The sequence below is a fragment of the Peromyscus californicus genome, unplaced genomic scaffold (assembly GCF_007827085.1).
Source record: "Peromyscus californicus insignis strain IS unplaced genomic scaffold, ASM782708v3 Scaffold_14__1_contigs__length_90479793_seg_2, whole genome shotgun sequence".
In the NCBI taxonomy this organism is placed as follows: domain Eukaryota; kingdom Metazoa; phylum Chordata; class Mammalia; order Rodentia; family Cricetidae; genus Peromyscus; species Peromyscus californicus.
Genome location: NW_026294436.1, coordinates 13,321,333 through 13,346,593, shown reverse-complemented (window position 1 = coordinate 13,346,593; position 25,261 = coordinate 13,321,333). Strand labels below are relative to the sequence as shown.

At 43.9% G+C, this 25,261-nt stretch overlaps 1 protein-coding gene across 8 annotated transcripts in view; it reads left to right on the top strand.

The window, feature by feature from the left end:
• Nckap5 (NCK associated protein 5) overlaps positions 1-25,261 on the top strand; it is a 926,583-nt gene that overhangs the window by 312,454 nt on the left and 588,868 nt on the right. Inside the window, exon 1 of one of the 8 annotated variants that reach the window (XM_052736788.1) lies at positions 24,023-24,324. The exons of the other annotated variants lie outside the window; for them this stretch is intronic. The gene's annotated coding sequence lies outside the window, so the exon portion shown is untranslated. Of the gene's footprint in view, positions 1-24,022; positions 24,325-25,261 lie in introns of those variants that run through there. 8 annotated transcript variants of the gene reach the window in all.

The window sequence follows — 25,261 nt, the reverse complement described above, 5'->3', positions numbered from 1 at the left end:
AAATACATCTAGTTTAAATACTACATTCTTTGAGAAATAGTGTCAAAGTATGCCAGCTCTGAAATGACGGGATTGGGGGGCACTGAGGACAAATATCACCATTGTTATTCTTGTACCTATACTTAACAATATAACAGCTAGGGGCCTAATGCAATTTATTTGAAATTAAAATAAAGAGCCCCAAGCAAAAGGCATCTTGTAGATTTATTTGGGAAAATAAGAATTACAAACATTTCCCATGCAGTTGAAAGAAAAACTCCAAGCTAGATGGCCCACTTGATATAAATACATTTGATGAACTCTGCAGTGTGCACACAGTCAAAGATGATAAAAGGCCCCTTTTAATTTAGAAAGAGAAATGAAATGGCTAATTTATAATGGAGTTCTTTTGTTTAATTTTAATTTATGAATAGTTAATTTAATTTATGAAAAATTCACTTTTTTTGCTCATAACTATAGGAATGATTTTTAAAAAGTGATTGCTAAGGTCTGACTCTGCATATTCCTATGTAGGGTGACTGAGCTTGAAAGGAGACACATAGGTGTGGGAGGTGACTAGGAAGCATGTGTACAAGTGTGCTCACCTGTGTGTGCACATACAGGCCATAAGTTGACAGTGAGTATCTTTATTAGTAGCTTTCCTCCTGATGTTTTGAAACAGGGTCTCACTAAACCTGACTCTTGCTATTTCAAGAGCCTCATCTCTGCATTCAAATGCTGGAGTCCCAGGTGTATGCTCCACCATGCCCAGCTCTTACATGGATACGGTGCTCCACCATGTCCAGCTCTTACATGGACACGGTGCTCCACCATGCCCATCTCTTACATGGATACAGTGTGCTCCATCATGCCCAGCTCTTACATGGGTACGGTGCTCCACCATGTCCAGCTCTTACGTGGGTATGGTGCTCCACCATGTCCAGCTCTTACATGGGTATGGTGCTCCACCATGCCCAGCTCTTACATGGACACGGTGCTCCACCATGCCCAGCTTTTACATGGATACAGTGTGCTCCACCATGCCCAGCTTTTACATGGATAACGTGTGCTCCACCATGCCCAGCTCTTACATGGATACAGTGTGCTCCACCATGCCCAGCTCTTACATGGATACAGTGAACTCAACTCAGCTTCTCCAGCTTGCACTGTGCATGCCTTCCTCACTAAGCCATCTCATAACCTGAAAGGAGTAGCTTTCCCTCCTTCCATTCTTCCAGAGATTTCCATGCTCAGAAACCTGAGAGGGTTTCTGCTTTCCACCTTTACCTGAGAATCTGGAATGAGTGTTTGGGTCTCTCAGGAAGAGAAAGTATAAAATAGAATCTCTTCCCTGAAGAGTTTTTGCTGGGCCCCAGTGTGCATTGCCTGTTACAATTAGACCTTATAGACATATAAATAACCCTGAAGACAGGTGATCTGGGTCAAAGGTCACAAAGAAGTTAGTACATTTGCTCAGGTGTTGAGAGAGGGCACTGAGGTGTTAGAGCAGCAGCAGCTTCTAGATCAGCTGGAGGGTTGGCTGAGGTTGCAAAGCATGCCGGAGTTCGTGGTCAGACCATCCAAGGTGCTTTGTGTGGACCTGGACACCCAATAATGGTAAACCATAGATGTGAACTCTGTGGTAAAAATCCAGATTTTTTTCCCATATATAAAATGCTGCCTGAGTTATCAGGAGTCCAGCAAGCTCCCTGTGTCCACCAATCATCACATTGTAATATGATAGCAAGGGATCTTACAGAACCCTCACACAAATAAAGTTGATTTTAGAAGTGTTAACAATATATCCCTATCTATCTATCTATCTATCTATCTATCTATCTATCTATCTATCTATCTATCTATCTATCAATCAATCATCTACCTACCTACCTACCTACCTACCTACCTACCTACCTATCCATTTTTCTAAACCACTAAGAATGGAAGTGACAGTTTCCTATCTTCAAAGCAGCTACTGTCTACATGAACCTCCTTGGCTGGAAATTCTGACTCCCACGCTGTCTCTTGGCCCGAACGTTCCAGTGGTAATAAAAATCACTCTGGCAGACGGTGGGCTGCAGAGTGAGGTCAGACTCTGGGGCCACTTTGAAAAGGGTTTCCAGGAAATCATTCTATTGAATAATATTTAAGTTTGCACAGGAGTTCTCAGCACAGCATGGTACAACAAAAAGTCATTCCCAGGACATTAACAAGGGCACAGTGGTCACAGTGAGGTTACAGACCCTATGAAGGGAAACTGCACTGTCTGGTACTGGCTTTTCAGTGTCTTCTGGAAGTTCAGACTTACTGGCTAATTGGAAGCCTAATGTTTTAATCCAGCTCTGCTCACTTGTATGATCTGACTCTACCATATCACTTTTGATGTAGTAAGGGGCTGGAGATGGTTCTCAGCGAGTAGAATGCTTGTCTATCCTGCACTAAGCCCTAGGCTCTGGTCCTAGCACCACGTAAGTCTGATGTAGTGATGTATGCCTGTAACCCCACAGGAAGCAGAGGCCAGAGAGTCGCAAGTTCAAGATCAATCTTAGCTCTCCAGTGAGTTTCAGGCCAGTCTAGGTCTCGTGGGTCCTTGTGTCAACAGAATAATAGGAGAGGAAGAAGAAAGAACCGTGAATGGGGTCTTCTGCAGGAGGTAAAAATACTAATTCTTCGACGTGTCACATGAGCGCAAGTTGCCAATTTGGATCAGACATGCACACAGTAATGTGTTTGCTTTAGGGAACATTTGCTCTAACATAACATTTCAAGTGTACTCGAAGTCATGCCTATCTGAAACATGCCTTTGACCCTCAACTGCTTCAAGTTTTTATTCTCTGAAAAAAGAAAATTGGTGACCTAGGAAAGTCACCTGATACCTGCAATTGTCACCTGAGGAGAAAGAGAAATGTTATAAAATTATTCCTTAAGTATACACACGTGTGTGTGTGTGTGTGTGTGTGTGTGTGTGTGTGTGTGTGTGTGTGCCCGTGTACAGGAATGTATGAGAGTATGTGTGCCCACAAGTGCACACATGACTGTCAGAGCTCAGCGTCAGGTGTTTCCCACCTTTTCTCCCCCACTAAATCTATTTTTTGAGACAAAATCCCTCACTGAAGTTGTAATTAGGCTAGTTGACCAGCTGAAGCGCAGCAGTCCTGTTTACACACCCTCCAGAGCTGGTTTATAGGTGTGTGTGCTCATGCCTGGCTTTTATGTGAGTTGTTGGGGATCTGTATTCGGGTTCTCACCCAGTAATCATGCTACAGAATCGTTTCCCCAGCCCTAGCTCCTTCAGGTTGCTATAACATCTCAGAAAATATTAGCTTACCAAATAAATATGGAGGAAAGTCATGTTCTGAAGATTTCTAGCAAAATCAAACACCTTTACAGCAGGATGAAAGGGCTGGATGTTACAGTGAAAATCTTAAATGCTTCTCTTTCTAACCCTGGGCTCTCCACTCTAAGTTCCTCGAATTCATTCCTTGTTCCTGAGCACACACTCTTTCTCTCTAGTCTTCATATTGAAAACCAGTAAGTCCTACTCGTTTCTCAATGGTCACCACAAGTTTCTCGCTCCCCATCTTTCATAGAGATTCTTCAGCATATCTGGGTTCCCATCCTCTCAACCTTGAGACTACATTATATGTGGAGAGATGTATCTTTTTTTTTTTTTTTTTTTTTTGGTTTTTCGAGACAGGGTTTCTCTGTGTAGCTTTGTGCCTTTTCCTGGAACTCACTTGGTAGCCCAGGCTGGCCTCGAACTCACAGAGATCCGCCTGGCTCTGCCTCCCGAGTGCTGGGATTAAAGGCGTGCGCCACCACCGCCCGGCGAGATGTATCTTTTTAAAACTCCAAAATTACCCCATATATCTTAATTTGGATTTTTCAGGTATTGTCAGTACCTGGCCTTTCTTTTCCGTTACATGAAAGAATGGCCAGCATAGAGCTGAATGTAACAGGTGTTCGACTAACAAGTTCTAGGTGGTACTCTTGCTGCTCAGACTGTATCAGGATGATTGGTTTCAGTTATCAGTTCTGAACACTCCAAACCCGAAGGCCTGCTGTTTGCCACGTAAGCTTGGCCGGCTGGCCAATTGGTCTCAGGCATCTTCCTGTCTCTGCACCACGTTGCTGAGATTACAGGCATGTGTTCTCATGGCAAGCTTTTTATTACATGGCTGTAGGGGATTGGACTCATGTTCTCGTGCTTACTGTACAAGTCTTGTCCTGACTGAACTATTTTAACCTGTAGAGTGAGTGTGGAAGGAGAGAACCAGAGCACGAAGTTATAACCTGACAACTGGGTCTGAAGTAGGATTCCCAACGTATTGCCATTTATCATAGAGAAGGACATTCTTGGGATAGGACTGTCAAAGTGAAACCTGAGTGACTTCCTTTCCGTTCAGCACAGCAGGGAGTCTGTGTGACCCTCATACTGGGTGACGTAATATCCGTCTTGTTGGCTGGGGAAATGGCTCAGGGGTAAAGAGTGCTAGCTGCTTATAGTATATACTCACATCCGGTGGCTCACGGGTTTTTTTTTTTTAACTCCAGCTCCAGATCTTACACCCTCTTCTGTCTTCTGTAGACATGCTCAAACAGACACAGACAGACAGACACAGACACAGATACACACAAATAATAAAAATAAATCTTTAAAAAACCAGCAACCTGTCTTTCACCACTTGGCTATAATGTTGCCATTAGGAACCATATGTGTATCTGCTCCATCTTATCTGTACCATTTTGTGTGTGAGTGTGTGTGTGTGTGTGTGTGTGTGTGTGTGTGTGTGTGTGTGTGTGTGTAGACATGTCTGCATGTGCATGTAGCTGTGCTTGCATGCCATAGGTTGGTGCTGGCTGTCTTCTGAAGTAATTTCCCACCTTCAATTCCTGAGATAGACTCTCACTGAAGCTGTAACACTCTGCTCCTGTTAGGTGCAGTAGGCAACCTCCAGGAATTCTCTTGACTCTGTTTCCCAAGCGCTGAGAGTCTAGGCAATCAGTGCTGCACCTGGCTTTTACATGTGGGCTCTGGGCTGGATCACAGGTCCCCGTGCTCACACTGCAAGCATTCCCAAGCGGAGCCATCTCACCAGGCCTTCTGAAGACTTTAACCCTGGACTTGAAATGTTTTCCTTCCGTCCTTGCTTGTCCAAGGCCCCAGTGTAGACCTCTGCCCTCACACAACTTATTTACCTGACCCCACTCAATCGTGGCCGCTGATGGACAACTCCAATTGGTCAGTTTCCTTTTCCTGTTGTTTGTTTGTTTTTGTTTTTTCTTAGACAGGGTTTCTCTGTGTAACAGTCCTGGCTGCCCTGGAACTCCGCTCTGTAGACCAGGCTGGCCTTGAACTCACAGAGATCTGCCTGCCTGGGATTAAAGGCGTGCACCACCACCACCCGGCCCCTTCTCCTGTTGTGGTGGTGGTGCTGGTGCTCAAGATCTATTGAGGGCTTCCCATGTGCTCGACAAACACTTTTCCCACTGAGGTCCAAGCTGGCTCTTTGGTTCCAGTCTTAGCATGTGTGGCTGTGATATAAGTAGAATGTATTTCATTATGACCAGTTTTCACCATCCTGTGAGAGAGGCTTCTTATTCTAACTTCATGATTTTCCCCTTGGTGGCACAAATTGCTAATAACCTTTAGGCAAAATACCTAAAATTCCAGCCTGAGTCACACATATCCAATTACTCTCTTGTGGACACCAGAAATATAAATCATTATTTCAAGACAGGGCAGGGGTGTTTTAAATTTAGAAAAATTCATTTCCACCCTAATCCTCCTTGTAAATGACCTGGTCCTTCTTTATTTTCAGGTTTTCATTTCTCCAGAGCCAAGGCTTTATTTTGTGGGTAAGAGTTCACATTGGAGTTAATAAAAACCGGCACTCTTCACGGTGCTAGAACTTAGACAAATAAGCTGGGCTTCCAGGAAAAAAAAAAAAAGTAGCAAGTTTTAGAACGTTACTGAAAGGAACAGTTACTAATTGATCATTTCCTGGCCCAGTGTTCAGGAATCTTGGAAAAACGAGTGTTCTTCTACTGTAGTATTTATCTAGAGCCCGGCTGGAGAGAATAGAAGATTCTGCTGAAGCTGGAGGGTAGAGCTGGGCCTTTGTAGGTATGTGCTCTTATAATTCACTTTCAAATTCTTCCAGTTCCACCAGGTGAGTACAAACATTGACTCTGCATTAAATCACAGCTGTACTATGGAAGTCATGTTCCGCGGCAGCCTGAAAGCAGGACAGTTTCCTCTGTCCTAATTGTAAGTTAATATTTGAAAATCATTTTTATCATTAGCTAGCAGTTAAACATAACTGTGTGAAGCTTTCCTTCTGGGCTGGAGAGATGGCTATGTGGTTAAGAGCATACACTGCTCCTCGGAGGACCTATTCCCAGCACCCATGTTGGGTGGATCACAACTTGTAGTTCTAAGAGACCTAATGCTCTCTTCTGTCTTCCATGGGCACCAGCACACACACATGCACGTTAACACATACACATAAATAATAAAAACTTAGTTTTTTAAAGATGTTTTTCATTGAAATAGAATGATGCTACTTTTTCCCGTTTTGTCTCCCCAGTCCCTTCCAGTTACACTCCCTTGAACCTTTCTCACATTACCCCACTCTCAAGTGGATAGCCTCTTTCTCTTCATTATTGTTGCATACTTATATATGCATATATTTATGTGTATACACAAATATACACACAAGCTGGTCAGTCCGTTTTTTTGTTTGTGTGTACATGGTTTCAGGGTTGATCACTCTGCATTGGACAACCAATAAGGGAGCTCATCTCTGGGAGAGGCTAATTCTCCTTCCAACAATCATTACTTGCCTATAGTTTTGCTCCTCCATGTTAACATGCTCATTGATATCTGGTCTTGTTTATGCAGCCATTTCTAGGAGAGACTGTCTCACAGCAGACTTTCTGGTATATTCTGGCTCTTAAAATCTTTCCGCCCCCTCTTCCACAATGTTCTCTGAGCTTTCGATGCAGGAACAGTGATGAAGATGTATCTTTTGGGACTGGGTTCCTCATGATCTGTTGATCTCTGCATTGTGTCTAGTTGTGGTTTTCTGTTATGGCCTCCATTTGCTGTAAAAAGGGGCTTCTTTGAAGAGGAATGGTGGCTACAGTTATCTGTGGATGTAAGCATAAGATTTAGAATGTAGTAAGGAATTGCCTTTGTCTTGTCATAGTGATGAAGACTATGAGGTAAACAGTGTAGATTATTTTTCCTAGAAAATGTAGCACGGATTGTTAGAAGGTCTTATTAATAAAAACAAACCTGGAACCAGGTATTGGGGTGAACACTGAATGATCAGAGAAACAGAACAAGCCACAGCTAACCTCACCTAACCAATTCCTCAGCTGATCTTGTCTCCTCAAACTGGAAGCCTCTGTGTCCTCATCCAAATGGATCTCAGCTGAACTGCTGCTAAAAGCCTAAAAGCTTAACAAACTTAGTTCCTGGTCCTCATGCCTTATATACTTCTGCTTCCTGCCATCACTTCCTGGGATTCAAGGTGTGTGTCACCATGCCTGGCTGTTTCCAGTGTGGCTTTGAACTTACAGACATCCAGATGGATCTCTGCCTCCGGAATGCTAGGAATAAAGGCATGTGTGTCACCATTTTCTGGCCTCTATGTCTATCTGGTGGCTTCTGTTCTCTGACCCCAGATAAGTTTATTAGGGTGAACAATATATTGGGGGACACAGTATCACCACAAGAAAACATTGCTAGATGTTAGAGTACATATTTAACTGGGGCTATTGTCAGAGGCAGGTGTCCTAATATTTTCATAGAGAAGACGTGAGTTAAGCTTTGGAGGCAATAGTTGATTGGGTTCTCAGCAACAGACACTTGGAGGGAGGTCAGCTAGGGAGGTCTGGGAAGATTCAGGTGTGGGAGGCCAGCTCCCTCCTTTTACAGGGTTCCTATGAGGAGGAGAGAGGCAAAAGGAATTTGTAGATAGAAAGATAACGGAGATGAGACAGACAGAAACACAGGATAGCTTCAGGAGGACCTGGATCAAAATCTACCAGCCCCTTCTGTCTCTTCAAAGGGGCTTTTTTATAACAATGCCAAGGGGCGGGGCAAAAGACCTCCCCCTTGCTAGATCAAAGCACACCGCACAGCCAAATATAGACCCTTCCACATACCTGGTAACCACACCTGTGGTCACGTCATCCCAAGATGCAAACCTGCTGTGTAAAGCAAGCTCAGATCTCACCAGGAAACCTCTGTGGGTGCCCACATTCGGGTAACTAGATAACATAGTCAAGCTTTTATGTAAGTATGTGTGTTTACGTATGAATACACATGCGTGTATGTGTGTTTAAATGTAAATGCCCATATGTGTTCAAGTGTGCATGTATGCATGCATAGGGTGGAGACCCGAGGTCAAAGATGGATGTTGGGTATCTTCCTCTATCATTTTCCAATTTATGATTTTGAGACGGGGTCTCTCAATAGCGTAGAGTTTACCAATTCAGATAGGCTAGCTGGCCAGTGAGCCCCAGCGATCTGTCTGTCTCCATCTCTCTGGCACCGAGTTTACCTTTGTGTCCCACCACCCTGAGCTTTTTACATAGGTTCTGAGATCTAACTCCAGTCCTCAGGCTTGAAACACTTGGCTGACTGAGCCATCTTCCCAGCCTCCTTCCTGGGATGTCGATAATCAGGTTTAATATAAAGGTTGTCTGACACTTCTGAGCAAATGACATCTTTTAGTAAGCACATACAGCTAGGCGCATACACTCCATAGTGGGCTGGGGACCATGCGCTGCAGACAGAGAAGTATTGGCAGCATCTGCTGCCGGGTAGTGAGGAGAGCGTTTGGAATTGCTGCGCTGAAGTCTGTGTGTTGACAGACAAACCACAAAAGGTTCACAGATTCAGGCTGTCTGGAGGATTCCTGCTTCTCATCTGAGCAATCCAAGGAGACAAGTGTGCCAACATCTTTATGCAAACTTCCCCATGGGATTGTAGAGACCCGAGGCTACCCCACAGTTAGAATGGAAAAACGTCTTGCATGCCTCCCCATGAGAATAGGAAATGCTAGAGTTGTCTAAATTAATGTGTAGCCAAAGCCTGGCGTGTGGGTGTATGATTGCCTGTGCATGCATGTGTGGGCCAGAGATTAACATCATGTATCTTTCTCCATCAGGCTCCATCTTATTTATTTATTAATAATTCATGTATTTATTCATGTACTCATTTTTTGAGGCACTGTCTCACTGACGAGGAACCCCAGGGATCTTCCTAGCTCGGCCTTACCAGTCCTAGGACTACAAGATTGCATTCGCTGTGCCTTTTAATGTGAGGGCTGGGGATCTGAACTCACATCCTTCTGCTTATGTAGGAAACACTTTATCCATTGTGCCATTTCGTTGGCCCAGATGACTCGATCCTTGAATGTCCATTTTGTAAACCTTGTCCAACAACCTCACTGTTTGTGACATCACATACTATGGTGTTTGGAGATGTTTTCCTAAATGGAAGTAAGGATTGCCAGGGAGCACCATGGCCACCTGCCATTTCTGTGTCTGACAGTGTTGGCAAAACCCAAACTCTTTGATGTCAACTTCAAGCCCTCATAGCATGACCCATACATACCATTTTTACTCATTAACTGTGATGGGCCTGTCATTAATTTATATAAGCCATTTAGATCTGTTTCTATCTCTAGCTTCTCCTGCCTCTGGTTGGATAATGAGCTCCATCAACTTAATCCTTCTCTGTGGGGTAGAGCGTCCTTGTGCTTGTTCTAAATACAGGCAAGCTAGATGCTCTGACCCCTAATTAGACATGTTTGAGTATACCGAGTAATCCCACATCTACCTACTCATATTTACAGTGATGGACGCCACTCACTTCACTTCTTAAGAATAGAAGAGACACAGGAACAGCACTGGACTCACTCACGTTTGATTTTATTCTTAATCTTTTTTTTTTTTTTTGACAAGGTTTCTCTGTGTAGTTTTGGTGCCTATCCTTGATCTTTATTTTTAATCTTTGAAAGCTCTGTGTACATTTAGAATTAGTATGACAATTTAGTCTTTTTCAAATTACATTTATTTATTTTGTGGTGTGTGTGTGTGTGTGTGTGTGTGTGTGTGTAAGAGCCACAGTATATTTGTGGAGGTCTGACAACTTATAGTGGTAGGTTTTCTCCTTCCACTGTTGGACCCCAGGGATCCCCAGGTTATGAGGATTGGTGGCAAGTGCCTTTACCCACTAAGCCCTGTCACCGGCCATTGCCCAGTCTTGAGTCCGCCACTTTGTAACAACTGAGAAATCATTTGTTCACTGGACCCTGCAGGAAGAGAGAAAAGAAAAGGCACACATTAGAAAATTAAGTTCTGATCCTTTGAATTTTTGGACATCTGAGGATGTGTAAACTCTGGGCCATACATTGGAAGTTTACAATAATAAACAGTCAAGTAGCCGTTAAAAATTGTGCTTGATAATTTAGTGAAACCAGAGGGAGTTTTGTAAGTAAAAAACTGTGAGTGAGCCATGCTAAAGTATGCTGCTGCACTCTTATTGCTGGGTGGGGAAAACAATCTCTGTTTAATTAAAAATCTGATTTGATTTTGCTATGATGAGGGTAGAACCTGGGGCATTGTGCATGCTAGGCAAGTGCTCTGCCACTGAGATATGTCTCCAGCCCAGAGCGCTTTTCCATTCTATTAGAGTTTTTATACAGGTAGGTGTTGCACACTGAACATAATTCCCTCTTGTCTTGTTCCTCCCAACCTTACCTTTCACTCGCCTCCCTCTCCTGAGTGCCCCTTGTTTCCTTAGACAATTTCACCTCCATTTTTATTTAATATATACACACATCTGATTTATTTGAGTATATAAAATGTGGGAAACACAAAGAAGAAAGACATGAAATATTTATCTACCTTAGACTGGCTTAATTTACTTAAAATGCTGATTTTTGTTTGTATTCACTTTGCCTGAGGTGACAGAACTTCATTCTTCATAGTTGGAAACAATCTGTTGTGTATATAAACCACCCTTTATTTATCTAGTCCTTTGTTGCTGGACACCTAGTTTAGTTCCGTAGCTTGGCTGTTGTGAACAGCGCTGCAGTAAACACCAATGTGCGTGGATCTCTGTGTTGTGTTGTTTTAGGGACCCATGGAGAAGTGTTCAGGAGATCGTGGCTGGGTCATGTGGAAGATCTGTTTCTAATTCTCAGAGACATCCATGTTGATTTGCTAATTTCCACGGAAAACCTATTTTATTATTTTTTTAAAGAAAAATCTCTTCTCCATCCTCTAGCTGATCACTCTTACCCATGTTCATGACTGCACATGGTATCACCTGATCCTGTTTTTCATGACATCCTCCTCTTCATTCCTCCCCACCATGTTGCATGTGTGAGCATCCAGAGCTCCTTTCTGGTTGTGTTGTGTATCTGTCTTAGTTACTTTTCTATTGTTGTGATAAGACACCATGACCTAGGCAGCTAATAGAAGGAACAGTTTATTGAGGGTTTACTGTTTCAGAGGGTGAGTCTATACACATCATGGTGGAGAGCATGGGGGCAAGCAGGCAGGCATGGTGCTGGAGCAGTATCTGAGAGCCTGTATCTGATCTACAAGCAGAGGACACAGAGACAGAGAGAGAGCTAACTAGGAATGGTGTGGCCTTTTGAACTGTCAAAGCTACCCTCAATGACATATCTTCTGCAATAAGGTCACACCTCCTAATTCTTCTCAAACAGTTCCACCAACTGCCATCCATCAATTATTCAAACATATGAGCCTATGTAGGGGGTGGACATTCTTATTCAAACCAACACAGTGTCTGTGGACGGGTCAATATCAAGTGTCTTTCTCAGTTAATCTCCACTTTAGTTTTTTAGATATCGTCTCTCACTGAACCTGAAACTCACCAATTTGACTAGACTGTCTGATCAGCAGGGCCCAGTGCCCTCCTGTCTTGCCTTCCCGGGTACATGCGGTTGCATCTAGCTCTTTCTGTGCAGTACAGGGGGATCAGACTTGGGACTTCATGCTTTTAGGGCAAGTGTTTTACCAACTGAGCCCTGTCTGCAGCCTCACAACCAGCAGTTCTTAAGATGTTCATTTCTCTGAGTCATAGAACATTCACTATGGGCAGGCATTTCAGACAACATGCAATGTGAAGGAGAAATGAGCCTTTGGTTTAGGATTTTCCAAGCAGGAGATTGTTAGTCATCATAGTGAAATCTAGCCTTTCTTGCCATTAGGCTGACCCAGCATACAGACAGAACAAATTCTCTGGATACCTAGAATTCACTTATTTATTTCACATTATAGTGAGGTTCTCTGGTGTCTTGCAGGCTTAGTTCTTTGCCATACTTTTTTTTTAAATTAAATTTTTAAATTTTATTTTGCATACCAACCAGTTTCCCCTCCCTCCTCTCCTCCCGTTCCCTCCCCCCACCTCCTTTCTACCCCCATCCACTCCTCAGAAAGGCTAAGGCATCCCACAGGATTCAGCAAAGCATTCTTTGCCTTATCTTCTTTCAGTATCTCCTGAGGGCGACTGTAAGAATTTTATTCTTCTCATAGGAAATTCTGAGAAGTATCCTCTTTTATTTTCTGTGAGTGCAGTGTGTGTGCACGTGTCTGTGCATTTCCCCATGTGTGTGGGTGCATGGGTGCATGTGTGTGCACTTGTGTGGTGTCTTAACGCTGACAACACAAGTCTTTCCCCATAGCCCACTGAGGCAGCTCCTCTCAGTTGACTCCAGAGGTCACCCATGTGGCTGGTCTCGCTAACCAGCTTGCTCCGGGGATCCTTTGTGTCTTCCCAGCACCAGAATTACAGGCGAGCTGTCACACCCAGCCAATGTTTCCGTGGATGCTGAGAGTTGGGCCCACCTCCCCAGCCTCAGGAAGCACACTCCTGACATTGTGAAGATTCACTGTCACCGTTCAGAGAGTAATTCTGTGATTTTAAGGTTCTGGACATTTGCTTGTGGTTAGATTCATAATTCATAAAGCAGATTCAGAAAATTCACATTTGCATTTTGAGAAAATACAATCTTGCATTCCCAGCAGACAATGTAAGAGTATATAAATACCTATGATGTTAAAAAAGTGACAGCAGCTATCAGTCCTGTCCCTGGGCAGTGCTGTCCCCGAAGGCTTCAAGTTGTGGATGGACTGTGTGCAATGAATCTTTGCAATAGTGTGTTTGGGGTATTCATTTGCTGATATTTATAATAGCTTACACAGGGGGCAATGAACACGCTCTTTTAATTATCTGGAAATAATCTTGGTGTAGTTATAGCTGGCCATCAAGAACTAATTTAGGTTTAATTTTTAAAGTTAATCAGCTAAAATTGTGCCCATTCCTACTATTAAATGTGGAGTGTCTCTGACAGGAGTAGTTGTGTGTGATTCAGGACATCGGGTGAGAAACCCAGGGCCTGTTGGACTCCATAGCATGCCTTTACTACTGAGTTCTGTCAGAGAGACTGAAACTACAGTCCTTACAGATGGAGTATCCCTTCGCTCAAATGACTGGCATCACAAGTGCTTTGGTTGTGTAACTCTTTCAGATTTTGGAACATTAATGTCTATAAAATAAGATCCCTTGGGGATAGGGTCTGAGTGTAGACACAAAGTTCATGTCTGTTTCAAATACGGCTTATAGGCATTGCCTGGGCACACTTTTAATACCTTTGTGTGTGCATGCATGTTCCTGGGTGCCTCGGTGTGCACATTCATGTGTGTACTTGGATATATGGAGGTCAGAGGACAACCTTATGTGTCATTTCTCAGGTGCTTGCCAATGTTTTTTTTTTTGAGACAGTCTCTCACTGGCCAGTTGGCACCAAGCTTCTGGGGTCCTCTGGTCTCTGCCTTCTCTGTACTGGGATTTCAAGCCTGTGCCCCCTCATATGGCATTCTACATAGGTTCTGGGGCTATGATTCAGACCCTTCCGCTTGCCCAGAAGGCGCTTCACCAACCAGCTATTTCCCCAGCCCTCATCCTATACCTCTACAGCACCTGTGTTTTGACTGACTCACTAAGTGAAGTCAAGTTCAGAACTTCACACTTTGGTATCCCCACCACCAACTGGCATTCAGGAAGTTTCAGACTATAGAGAATTCTAGATATCGGGATTAGGGAAGCTCCAATTGCAATAGGGTTTCAGAAGTACGCATTTGGTGATATTTATAATAGCTTATATAAGGGCAATAGTTTTTAGAGTGGTGGCTAGCAAATCTTTTCTGGTGGGCTCCACATAGCAAATATGCTGTGGAGCTTACGAGCTGTACCCATGTGATGACTTGTCATGACTGCCAGCTTGGCAATCGTACCCTACCCTAAAAGCAGCCACGGATAATCTGTAAGAAAGCAGGTGTAATAAATCAATTAAACGAATAAATCATTATTACAAAGACAGGCTAAATGTTGTTTGTTTGGTCTTTTTTTTCTTCATTAAATGATGTAGCTATTAAATGTGTACGTGCACAGTGTGCACACAGATGCCAGAGGAGGCCAGAAGAGGGTGCTGGGTCCTCTGATGTAAGTGCTGGGGAGAGAACCCTGGTCCACTGCAGGAGCAGCAAGTGCTTTCAACCACTGAGCCATCTCCCTAGCCCCTTGGACAGGTAACATTTGACCTCTAAGTGCCAGTCTTGGATCTAGAGTAAGATAGTAAGAAACGACCAAGCACAACTGGCCCTTCTCGTGTTAGTCCACAAGCTCTAAGTACCAAATCTGAACTAGAGAAGAAGGAACATCGTGCATCTGACCCTTGTGTCTAAGACATCTTTCAGCTGCCCTGCCAGGCTCTAGGGCAGAACTGTTTGCCTGGTCCAGGGAAACCTATGGCAATACTCAGTTCCATCCAAATGCACTTCTGTTGGCCCTGCTTTTTATTAGGTGAGCCTATTTCCAACTTTGTGGGCATGTGCACATTCATGGGGAAGCTGAAAGACTATTTAAGGTGTTCCTTAGGCATTTTTTTTTTTTTGAGATAGGGTCTCTTATTGGCCTTGCGCTTACTGAATAATTGAGACTGGCTATCCAGGGGCCTCCTGGTCCCTCTTTCTTTGTCTCCCCAGCTCTGTCCAGCTTTTTATATAATCTCTTGCAGTCAGACCCTAGTCTTCCTGCTTGAGTGGCAAGCACTTCATTAACTGAGTCGTCTACACAGCTCCATTGTCTCCCCATGTAAAGCAAATGGGAATCCATCTAGAAGATAGTTTCTAGAGTCCTTTTGCCCTCCATATTTATTCTTAGATAAGTTGGAACATGTGAACAATGTATTTTATCATATCTACAGCCCGCATCTCCCCTCCAACCCCTCCCAGATCCCCCACCCTGTCTTCCTCCCAACTTCATGTCCGCTTTGTTTTACCCACTCAGTCAAATATGGGCTGCCACTGGGTGCATGGGTATAAGGCTATTGACCAGATCATGGGCAGTCTATCAGAGACCACACCCCTGAAGGAAACTGGCTCTGCCTCCACAGTAGCCATCAGTCACCCATAGCTCATCTTCTGCTCTTGGATCCATGCTGGAACGTTGACTGACTTGATCTTGTACAAGTCTTGTGCAGATATGTGACCGGATCTGTTGTGAGTTTACATGTGCGGTGGCCCTGCCACATCCAGGAAAGTGTTCACAGCAGTCCTACCTAACATCTGGCTCTTACCATCTTTCCACTCCTCTCCCTTTTCCATGATATTCCGTGTGTGTGTGTGTGTGTGTGTGTGTGTGTGTGTGTGTGTGTGTGTATGTGTGTGTGTGTGTGTGTGTGTGTGTGTGTGTGTGTGTGTGTGTGTGTTTCAGATGTTTTATTTAGGGTTGAACACATCATTGTTACTTATTTTCTATACTTTGAATAGTTATGAGTCTTGAATGTGGAGGGTAGTACTAATCCATGGGTGTAATGATAAGGATTTAGAAGGTGGTCTAATATTATATCCATTTAGGAAAATAATAGACACTTTTTTTCCTCTAAGGCCTATGATCCACCCAGCTATCAGTTTACAGAACCAGGCTGGTTCTGTCCTGTGGATCAGGTCTTAAATCCAATAAGAAATTGGATGGTTACCTCTGCATATCATATTCTTTCCCAGAATCAAGTTAAAAAATTAAAGTTCTAAACCTTTGTTGTTGGGTAAAAATGACAAGAGGAATAAGATCTGTGTGACACTCTTTCAGAGAGTGAAAACAGGTCCACATTTGTTATTTTCATAAGGCTGTATGTATTCTACAGGCCGTTGGAAGACTCCAAATGTTCCACCCATGCTAGGGTAGAGGTATGACTCCTAAACTCCATAAGTACAAGTTTAATAAGTATATCCCACCACCCTAAATTGGTGGCCATTTAAGACAAGGTGTGGATACTAATCTGAGTCCTAATTTTGATGGATTTGGGTAAAAATAAAAGCATGAGGATGCATGGGGGGAGTTTTCTTGTTCTCTACGCTAAGGTTATTCCTGTTTATAGAGATGGGAAAATGTGTGTGTGTTTAAATATATATATTCCATGTGCTTATATACATATAAATTTCAGGAAATCATCTGAAGGGATCTGAATGTGAGCAGCATAAAGTCCAGAAGGTTTTTCTTCTCCTTTCCTTTCTATTGTATATGAAACACTCTGACTGAGAGCAACTTAGGGCAAGGGAGGGTTAATTTGGCTTACACTTCCAGTTCACAGTCTGTCACTGAGGGGAGTGGGGAGAGAACTTGAGGCACAAACACTGCTTGCTGGTTCTTCCAGAGGCTCCTGCTTAGCTAGCTTTCTTATATAGCTGAGGTCCACCTGACGAGGGAATGGTGCCGCCCACAGTGGGCTGGACGCTCCTACTTCAAATAACAATTAAGGCAAACTCCCCTAGACATACATACAAACAAACCTGATAAAGACATTTGCTCCCCCCAAAAAAATGTTGAAAAAAAGGGCTGGGTGGTGGTGGCACACACCTTTAATCCCAGCACTCGGGAGGCAGAGCCAGGCAGATCTCTGAGTTCCAGGAAAGGTGCAAAGCTACACAGAGAAACCCTGTCTCAAAAAACCAAAAAAAAATAAAATAAAATAAAAAATAAAACAAACAAGCAAAAAAAGACAGTTGCACATGATGTGATTCTAGGCTCATCAAGTTGACAAAGCTAAGGATGATCATAATGTTATTGAAAACTGAGGTCATGAAAATGTTTTGCTTAGGGATTGTAAGCTTCTGATTTAATAACCTGACATAATACTTGACGTACTATTTGATTGATAAATGACAGTTGGACTTGGCATATGTTAGTAAAGTGCTTGTCTGCACAAGCATGAGGACCTGAGTGTGATCCTTCCAAAATCCACACATGCAAGCCAAACTGGTGGCTTTAATCTCAGCACTGTGAGGCAGATCCATGGGGCTAACCTCCTTGGTGAGCTGCAGTTCAGTGAGAGACCTATCCCCAAAGTAAGGTAAAGAAAACACTGGACATTAACCTCCGGCCCCACATAGATGCACATCTATCCCCTCCACCATGTAAACACACACATGTGCACGCGCGCGCGCACACACACACACACATGCACACACAGAGACACGCACACACACATGCACACACATGCATGCACGCACACACAAATGATGACCAAAACAATATCAATAAACAGACATTATATTTAAGAATTAGTAACAGCGCTGGAGAGTTTGCTCAGTGGTTACAGTTAAGAGCACTTGTTATCTTGCTGAGGACCCAGGTTTTGTTCTCAGCACCCCAGGTGGTGGCTCACAACCATCCATAACTCAAGTTATTGGGGGGGGTCCTCTTCTGACTCCTTGTGCACCAGGCATGTGCATGGTACCCATACATACAGATATATATGTTCAGGTAAAACACTCACACATATAAAAATAATTTAGAAGAATTAAGAATGTTACCAAACTCCGTGAGGACGATAAGGCCTGGGAGGAAAACTAATTAATTGCATCGTATTTCTAATTTTCTTCTAAACAATAAAATTCTAAGCCAGTGGTCTGCCCAGCTGAGGCTGCAGCCTGTGGGGAGCTGAATGGAATCCTGCTCTCAGCTGTGCTGAAGGCGGAAGGCCTGAGTCACAGCTACAGACTCTTAGTTACCCACAAATCGCATTTCCTGGGAAAGACTAGCCATGATGAAACAAAGATGGCAATAATCACCAAGTGGCACATTAGACAGCCAGGTGGGGGATCCCCACGTTAATAATCCACTTGGCGCTTGCTGTGGGAGGGGGCTCTCTTCCACTGCATCTGCAGACGCTTGCTGTGGGAGGGGGCTCTCTTCCACTGCATCTGCAGATGCTTGCTCAGTGTCCCCGTGGTTAGGACCAAAGAGAAGCTGCCCAGCAAAGATTGCCAAGTGGGTGGCCCTTTGCCATCTGATATTTATAGATGAACTGCAAAATCAGAATAGAAGAGAATTCCTGGAAAGCAAAGGTGAGCTTATTCTGTCTGAATATTAGTGCCTAAGCAACAGCTTGAGTGGAAACACCATGTACACAACATTTGAGTCTAGACGTAATTTTCTGATTTGATTTTAGAGGTTTACAGTGACCTATGAAGATTTGCTTCTTACCTTTTTTTTGCATTTGTATATTTATTTATTTTACATGTATGTGTTTGAGTACCCACATGGCATGGCCCATGTGTGGATGTCAGAGGAAAACTTGTGGGATTCTCTTTTGCAATGTGGGCCCTGGGGATTGAACTCAGGTCATCATGCTTGCCAGCAAGCTCCTTTACATACCGAGCCATCTAGCTTGACCTTCTTATCCTGTTTGTTAAGAGGATTTTTTTTTTTCAGGGATAACTATAGCTTGATATCTTGGTTCCTGTTTCTGAGTTTTGTTGATGTTTTGAATGACTTTCTTGGTTTGGTAAGTGGCTCTGTAAGTAGCCACTTGTTAGAGTGTTTCTTGAGCAGCCAAAGGATGGCAGAATTCAGCTAGTGGCTTCATGCGCATCTTTGTTTCTAATGTGTCTTGAGAAAAAAGGAATAACTTTTAAAAAAGATATCTTATTTTTAATTATGTATATGCATGCATGTCTCTGTGCATGCAGGCATGTGAATGCAGTTTTCATGGGAAGCAGAAGAGGGCGTTGGATCCCCTCAAGCTGGAGTGACAGATGCTTGTGAGCCATCTGATGTGGGTGCTGGGAACTGAACTCAGGTCCTCTGGAAGAGCAGCAATCGGTCTTAGCCTCACTGACTTCTCTCCAGTCCCAAGAACCACTTTTCACTAGGTTGTCCATGAAGATGCTTATTCTTTTTATTTTCTTTATTTCTGTGTATGTGTGTGTGTGTGGGTTGTACAAGTGTATGTGAGAGACCTGACTCAAAAACTAAGGTTGAGAGAAGTAGAACCACACACACATATATTATGTATATATATATGATATATATATATATCATATATATATATATATACCAACTCCTATCTTCTTGCATTTTCATTTGCATGTTAAATTTTCTTCAATATTTCATATGTCTATGAGAGAACAACTGGCTTTGTCATTTGACTTAATCACCATGGCCTGTTTTCCCAATGGCTTGATTAACGGGAACAGAACGTGTGCTCCTGGGTTGAAGCCCACTTGACGGCCGTGTGGTTGACATGCAGCTACTCCGTTCTGTTCTTAGTTTCACATGGATACCAATCTGTAATTGTCGTTCCAAAATGTTGGGTCCAATTGTGACTTAGACTTGATTAATAAAAGAAGTAAGTGCAGGAGCTGGGGAAATGGCTCCCGTGGCTGAGGTCGCTGGCTGCCCTTGCTGAGGATGCAGATTTGATCCTCAGCACCCACAGAGTGGCTCCTAACTGTCTGTGACTTCAGTTCCTGGAGATCTATGCCCTCTTCTGGCCTCCTCCGGTACTAGACATGCATGTGGTATACATACACAAGTGCAGACAAATGCTTGTGCACATTAAATAAAAATACACGCTAAAGTAAGTAGAATGTTTTCCTTCTTTCCCATGCTTAGGAACAGGTGAGAAACCTTGGAAGTGGCCTTCTTAGGTAGGCTAGGGGTGCCTGGGTCTAGAGCTATTTTAAGGGCCAGCCCATACAGTTACTTTCTCCAGCCCATACAGTTACTCTCCATAAATAATTTGAGAACATTTCATTCAGGGGCAGGAAGAACATGCTTACCCAGGGGCTGTGCTCTTACATCAGTAACTCAGTCTATTTAATTCTTGAAGATTCTGTGCTCACAAAATGGGTCTCATTGCATTGTCATCTTAGGATAATGCTCAGCACCTGTTTTTAGATTTATTGTCATAAGGTTGTTCCTTGGGAAATTGTTTTAATATTTTAAAAACTCCATTATAGCTTTAATTTTGTAGTCTTCTTCTATTCCTTGCATATTGATTTCACTTAGTAAAATTTATTTAACTAGATGTGTTTGATCGATCCTGAATCAGTGCCTTGTGTTCTTCTTTATTAGGCTCCCTTTTTTCTTTTTTCCGTGTTAAAGTGTTCTCTTTAGAAATTTGCCATGAGCTTTAAGCATGCATAGGCACAGAATATACATCAAAATTATTAATTTTCCTCAGTATCAACTGTAGTTCCACCTAAAAATTAGTATTTTAAGACAGATTGTTTAAATTGTTTTAACTCCCTTATAAGTAGTTATTGATTCTTTTTTACTAGTGGATTTTTTCTCAGGTTTTATTGAGAAAATTCTCAAGTGTACAGAATAATTGGACGACCAGAGTAATAGGATGTTGTTCTTCCCATGACTTAAAATCAACAAATGTTTAACGTTTATTCATAAATACATTGTTGTGAATTACATGATTCCATTGGTGTATCTGTACACATGGGTTGAATACCATGCCATGTCTGATGTATAGATTTATCACATCCTATCAAAATTTTCAAGAGAAAACATTCTCCAAGTTAACATTTTTTATTGACATACATTTTCCAAAACGAGTAGTAGACACAGTTACATATGTCCTTGGAAGATAAGGGCCATTTAATTGATAATCATAATATTTTTATTCTTTAGTAAAATAAAAACTTCTTCATGTCATACAGCCCTAGCCTTATTTAGAACTGCTAATTCCTCCCAAAATGTATTTCATAGCGGTCTGTTTTTCAGGAAGTCCCGCTCCCTTTAGTTGCACTTGGTTACAGCACATCCCTCCATCTACTTAGATGCATCTGCCTGTTTCCCCTACAGACACTGAGTTGACAAGTGCTTGGATATTCTGAGTCCTGTTCATGCCTCTGCTTTGTGTCTGTTGTCTTTCCTCTGCTTCTCCATGTGCTCCCTTCTCTGTAGGAAAAAAGGAGTGCAGAAGCCCTGCTTAGAGAAATTAAATGTTGTTTTGCCTGGCCTCCCTCCCTCACTCACTCACTCCCTCCCTCCCTCCTCTTCTGTATGTATATATGTGCATGGATGTTTGGCAAGGCCCATCTGTAGGTCAGAGGCCAGCTCCCAGGAGTCAGTTCTCTTCTTCTGTCACAGGTCTCAGAGATCACACTCAGGTCCTCAGTTTTGGTAGCAAGTGCCTTCACCCAGTGACTCATCTTGCTGACTCTTAAACATGGTTCTCCCCTCAAAATTAGAATAGGTTTTGCTATGTACTTCTTATATCCATCTTACACAGCAGGTAAGGTTCCTTCCTTGTCTAGTGTAACCAATTCCCTTGCAATATACAAAAATAATGAGGTGCTGATGGTGGTGGGATTGGAACACTGTACCCGTCAGTGTTTTACTTAATGGCTTTTGCATGTGTTGATTTGGATCAGTAATTTCACTGAGGGCACAGCGTAGTGATGCTCCTAAGCTGTTCCCAGTTAGCCATCAGCACAGGTGAAGACTTCCCCCATCACCCACAGCTCAGCGTTAGTGCAGCCTCTGCGGCTCACTCTGCAAGTGTGCTGTTCACCCTACTTTTCCGTCTCTGTGGTTCTCCTTACCTCTGAGCAGAAACTAAGCATCTTGGTTATTTACTTGTGAAGACCCTCCTCTCCAGAATGTAAGCTACACAAGATCAGAGTGTGTGTGCGCCTGTGGGTGTGTGCACATGTGCTCTCATGCACAGGTGTAATCCAGGTGCATATCTGTAATCCCAGCAAGATGGGAGGCAGAGACAGGGGAAGCCCTGAAAGCTCATGGGCCAGCTGGCCTGGTATGCACAGTAGTGAAGGGCAGAGACCCTGTCTCAAACAAAATGGAAGGCAAGAATCGATATGATACTGGAGGTTGCCCTCTGACCTCCATACACACTTCATGGCATATGCTCCAGTACTCTCACATGCATACACACATGTATATCATACGTGTACAAACACATGCACAAAGATTCAAAAGAGAGACTATTAGGAAAACTTTCTTAATATGGAACCAGTCTTTGCCTACCCCTTAAAGTATCCACTGTTTCAGAGGGTCACACGGAAAGTCCACTTAGCTCTGGAATGATGTTGGAATACTGACCTGGAAATCACAACAGGAAGCCTTCGGTAGTCCCAGTTTCATGGCACTGTGATAAGTGCCACTGAGCTACAATAAAAAGAGCAGAAGGCATAGCCTCTGCCCAGATAAGTGGGTGGCTGCTTAATGTGTCTTGAACGTATTTTTCCAGTCCAGTGTCAAGCAAGAGAATGACCTGGACATTAATTTAAAACTCTATTCAGTTTTCACAGTGAAGTATATTTATTTGTTCCTAGCAATTGTACTTCTACAAATAAATGGCTTAATTTTTCTTTCTTTTCAACTTTTCCACTGGTGATTTCTTTACCCATCAAGTGATTTCTCCGACAAACTTTGTCATTCCAGGTAATTGAATGTTTCCCAGAACTTGAAATAAATATACAAAATGAGGTATAATCCCTCTGCTTATATTCTTTTATGCTTCATGACTTTTTATGTGTCTCTGGGAATACTATTATTTTTTATTAGACTTAAAAGGAAAAAAATAACTCTTGAGGTAATCCATGTGTCTATCAGCCAGCACAAATTTATGTGCTTATACTAGAGAATTATATTGAAATAATTCAGAGGATATTATTGGAAAGAATACCTCATTTCTCCAAAAGAAGAAACTATTAGGTTTGTGAAATCCTCATCTTAGAAGTCGTTATTTGCTAATAAAACAACATTTCCTGGAAAGTATCATTTTCATGAGAAAAATGGAAATTTATGAGAATTCTTTTAAGACAAAATGAGTCTCAACTGAGTCCAACGTTTTCCTGCCCCAAGTGAATTTCTCTTTCGCTCCTGCAAAAGGTGAACAGTGGGTACCTTTGCTGTTTACACCCAGCCCTGCCTCTGATATATGCTCTGCTTCCAAAAGGACTTGGGGGCAGCGACTGACTTCTAACTCCAGACACGTGGTTGTTGGGTCCAGCTCTTACCTGCCAGTTAACAATACTTTGGCTAGCTGTGCCAGCCTCTGGGTCAGCTCCATGATAAGATTAAGGGACCTGTTTGTTTAGCTGATTAGCAAAAATTTGTTCCACCCAGACAGGGCTAGGAGTGGTGGTGCAGAGGGATCGAGGGGCTGATGGAATGGATTCCTCCCCCACCTTCTTTTTACTGGAAACTGGGAAGTTAATTCAGGGTTTCCCCTTCTAGATACCCACTTCTCCTTTCAGTTCCTTGCTTTGGGGCAGACAGTCAAAGCTTCAAGCCCCCTCTCTGGGCGTTTAGAGCTCCCATCTCCCCTTCGCACTGCATCCCGATTCTTTCTCCCTCCCAAGGAGGGTCCCCAACTCTAACTCCAGGCAGAGATTGGTGGAACCATTGGGTTGAAACTGATTGTGACAGCACCAGATGGGCTGGATTTGACAGGGTGGATTCTGAGCAGCTTCTGAGTGGGGGGCGGGGCAGGGAGGGAGAGGGTGGGGGTGGGAACCCAAGGGCCAGAGCGGACCCATAGGAGTGCGCAGCGCCTGCTGCTGCTGCTGCTGCTGCTGCTGCTGCTGCTGCTGCTGCTTGCCATACCACGGGCTGGGGGGTGGGGGTGGGGGTGGGGGGCATCTCTTTAGCGCGAGATTCCCAGGGAAGTGGCAGTGCTGTCCCCAGGCGGAGCAGGAGAGAAAGGTCCTGTGGCCCAGATTGCGCTGGGACACCGGGAGGCAGGCGCGAGCTGGGGACGGGAGGCGTGCGACACAACAAAAGCCTAGGTGCCCGGGCTGCGGAGCACGCGCGCGCGCCGACAGGCTTGACATGGCAAGTTTGTCAACTGTGGGCTTCCAGGCCAGCGCCTTGCTTCTCCCCAAGTGACGGCACCGCAGGGTCTGTCCCCCCAAGGCGGGCAGCCCCCACCGCGAACTGAACCCTCTGCAAAATGCTCCCCCGCAGGCCAGGTAAGAGGACGCCAGCTCCCTGCACCCCTCCACCCCCAGGCGTGTCCCCAGAGCTGTTTCCTATTCTCCATCCCCTGGGTATCCCCTAGTGCCTACTGATGTGGTTGCTTTTAAGCATTCTGTTTCTTCTTGGTCCACCTCTGTCCCCCTGTCGCTGATGACACTGTCACCCTCCACAAATTGCTTATAGAATCCCAAAGGGGGTGGGGTAGGATTTCTGGGAGGTGGCATTAGGTTGAAGAACCTTTCTGCTCAGAAAGTCAGCTCCAGGACAATCAAGGCAGGATGTACAAGGATTTAGCATTCAGCATCCATTCCTAAGCTACCCAAGCCAGGCAGCGTGCACTCTGCTTTCCACCTGTGGGACCTTGCTTTGTGCCGGATGGAAGCGCTCATGGAAACAGGCACACGTGCTCAGTGTTCCCTGTGCACGCAGGCTCGCATGCTTGGTGGACTTTTCTTAATGGTAAGTGGCGAGGAGGATGTGGGTCTTGAGTAACATGGCCTCCCCAAGCATCCCAGGGTCTCATACCTCTGTCTGTTGCTTGGTCTCCACTATAGTAATCGGATAGTAAAACATTTGGGGCAGGGGAGGCAGCTGATGTGGGCACTGGGCATCACCGCGCCCCTTCAGTCAATAATCTTTCTGGCTCCGCCCCTTCTTCCTTCTAAGATATTGCATTGATAGTTTCCTCTCCTGGAAAGTCAGTGTCCTGGGGCACAAGAGGACTTTTAGGTCAGCCACCTGGACCACCATCAAGAGCCTGGCCCCAGCAGCCCGTGAGGGACTCCAGACAGCACTGTTTCCTGTTCTCTTATTCTGATGCATCAGGTCCCTCACCTGGTATGTCAGGCTCCCTCAGGTGCCCCACCTCAGTGCAGGCTCCGCCCCAGCTGAATCAGAGTGTGTGCCCTGTTGCTACCAGCAACTGCCTAT